The sequence below is a fragment of the Grammomys surdaster genome, unplaced genomic scaffold (genome assembly GCF_004785775.1).
Source record: "Grammomys surdaster isolate TR1022 unplaced genomic scaffold, NIH_TR_1.0 141, whole genome shotgun sequence".
Taxonomy (NCBI): Eukaryota; Metazoa; Chordata; class Mammalia; order Rodentia; family Muridae; genus Grammomys; species Grammomys surdaster.
In genome coordinates this window covers 8,945,596-8,948,985 of record NW_021604599.1, presented here as the reverse complement: position 1 = coordinate 8,948,985, position 3,390 = coordinate 8,945,596, and positions in this window count along the sequence as shown.

Here is a 3,390-nt window from a genome sequence, read left to right as displayed (position 1 = left end):
GAGAGAGAGAGAGAGAGAGAGAGAGAGAGAGAGAGAGAGAGAGAGAGAACCTAGCATGGAGTTTTGGAATCTCAAAGCCCACCCCCAGTGGCACACTTCCTCCAATAAGGCCATATCTACTCCAATGAAACCACGGCTCCTAATCTTTCTCAAGTATTGTCATTCCCTGGTAACTAAGCATTCAAATAGATGAACCTATGGGGGCCATTCTTTTTAAAACTACCAGACAAAGGGTCAGGGAAGTAATAAAAATAAATGAGGAGTGCCAGTACCAGGAAGGCAATGGGAGTTTCAGACACTCTGGTGAGAGGACAAGACCAAGGTCAGCTAGAGGCTACCTGTTCTAGGCATTATTCAAAAGACTAATATTCAGGTCTTCATGAACAGCTCTTGGTTTTAAAATGTTGTTTGATAACTTACAACAAAAAGAATGGATTTCTCATTGGAAAACTACACTGCTCACCCTGCTAGAGTATGTAGCAAGCACACATGGCCAGTTCTACCATAGTAGAGAAAGTTGAGGCAGACAGTCTTACATCTTTTTCTAAACCACATTCCTCTAAGTGATAAGAAGCCATTGAGTTTCCTCCTACCTAACCAGTAACTGGATAGGCAGAACGACTCTAACAACTATAGCAGTAAGTCAGACACATTAAGTCATCATGCATTAATTGCATTCTCTTATGTTAGGTATTTTTGTAAAAAAAAATATATATATATATATCTCTTCTCTTAGCTCCTATGTCTTCTCTGATACATGTCAAGACATTGTGTTTCGAATTTCATCTTTCATCATTCCTGTTTCTATTCATCTCTGCTTTTCTTCCTTCTTCTCCTCTGTTCCACCTCTCCTATGTGTCAGGTCCAAAGAAAACTCTGACAAAAGCCAACATTCCTAAGGAACTTGTGAAGCTGATTCCTCTCTATCAAAAGAGCCATTACCCTTATCACTGGAAAAAGAGATAAATGGATATCTGTGATGCCTATTAGCATACCAAAGTTCATGCTGGCCCCCAGGTTCCCTCAGTATCACAAGTACTTTTCACACATTTCAGAGTCTATGCTAGTATCCTAGCTCTTCTCACATCCTCCTCTACCCTAAACTTCTCCAGCTCATGGTGTTCCCTTCTCCCAGTGTCTCATTTCTCCTTATAACCCTGCTATTTTGCCTATGTACTCTCTTGTTCCTTTCTTTGTGTTGGGCTCCATTTTGACCCTGTTTTGGGCCTTGTGGAGAAACCTGAGCCTGGCTCCAATTTCTTGTGGGAGAGTTTAAGCCTGGCTGGAGTTTTGAGACCTACCTCAATATCTTTTGTATTGGGGTGACTCAGCAAGACTTGTTTGGCCCTGCTTCTGCCCTGTTGTTGCTACCATAGAGTTTTGCCATTGGCCCTGTCAGTCACCTCATACCCTCCATCACCCTTCTCTGCCTCCTACGTCATTTCATCCCACCAAAAATCGCCCTCCTTATGCTTCAAGTTTATATAAGTGAGAGGCTGATGCAATAAAGTTGAGTTCCTGCTTTGACAAGACTCCTGGCCTAGTGTGTTTCTTTGGGCTGACAACACTCACCATCCCACTCAGCTCTGGAAAAAGACCCAGTGGGACTGAGACTTCTCTCTCCTCTTGCTTGGACCTGCTGGCTTTAAGGAACTGACATCTTTGTCTTCTTTTCTGTCTTTCCCCACCTTTCCCTCTCTCTTCTGTTCCTGTTACTCTCATAGCCAGATACAATTTGATGGCCATATTCAGTTTACTACTTTCTTTATGTTCTGGACTCTTCCAGATACCTCTAGCTTTTCTCTCCTTCATATCTACAACAAAAACCTTACTCTTAACCATACCATACAGCAGTCATGTTGTCAGTTTATACATTTAATGATTAACATCTTTTGCCAACAAATGAAACCTTCACTGTCAGAAATAGGTTACATAAGCCAGGCATGGTAGCACATGTCTTTAATTCAAGTACTGGGGAGGCAGAGGCAGAGGCAGCGGCAGAGGCAAGAAGTTCTCTGAACTTGAGGCCAGCATGGTCTACAGAATGAGTTCCAGCCCAGTCTGATCTACAGAGAATTCCAGGAAAGCTAGGACTACACAGAAAAATCCTATCTCAAAAAGAAAAACCACAAAACAAACAAACACCCTAAAGTTCTAAACAAGAGAGAGAGAGAGAGAGAGAGAGAGAGAGAGAGAGAGAGAAAGAAATGGGTTAAATAAAATTAAGTTGTTGGCCAAAGTGGCCAAATGGAAATCCCCAAACAACTTGATCTATTGCCAAGGTTATTGATTGCTTTCCAGAAATTGATGATAAGATCCTATTTTTGAAGACAGAACCTGCATGTCTATTAAACACAGAGAAGTCAAGATAGTGCCTAACTGGAGCACTCCTACTAACTAGTGTACATGGTCCTGGAAGGTGATCCATATGCCACCAGAGGAGAAAGGTAATCACCAACCAGCTACAAACCTTTTGCAATGAAGCTTATGAAAAGCTACAAAACTTTGATAATAGTGACCTGAATGTATCATGTGCAGTGCAATAGTAGCACAAAGACTGTGGTAGTAAGTAAGCATTACCTGATTGGATTTAAGATCTACTCTATGAGATGAAACCTATGATCAACACAAGTTGGGTAACCAAGAACATGAGGCTTGATAGGCAAATTGTCATAAGGGAAGACCACATACTGTTGTTCTGCTAATAGAACAGCAATAAAATGACTCCTAATGACATCCTGCTATACTCATAGGTCCATGTCTCACCTAGCCATCATCAGAGAAGCTTCCTCCTACAGTAGATGGAAACTAATACAGAGACCCACAACTAGACAATGTGAAGAAAATGAGAGACTTTGGGATATTCAGTTCAAATTGTGATGTCCCCATCAAATCCTCCCTTCAGAGTTCAAGGAACTCTTTAGAAGAGGAGGCAGAAAGAGTGTAAGAGCCAGAGAAGATAGATGATATCAAGGAGACAGTATCTTCTAGACACAACAGGACTGATACACATATGAACTCACAGAGACTGTGGTAGCATGCAGAAGGCCTGCACAGGTCCAAGCCAGATGGGATCTCAGCACTGAGAGGGAAAAGTGGACATGAGTTTCCATCCCAAATGAAGAATCTATCTCCAATAACGCTTGCAAAAAAGAAATTCACTCTCTCCAACAGAATCTCACTGGTCATACAAACCACACTTATGAGTAGGACTCATACCCAGCAGTAAATGGCCAACGCTAAATGAACCCAGTGATATTTTTGGAGATGTTTTTTCCTTCATGAAATTTTGTTTGAATATTATGGTTTCCAATTTTGTGCTTTTATGGGTTTTGTTTACATATTCATGTTCGTCTCTGTTTCTCATGACTTTTTTCTTTTGAATTCTGG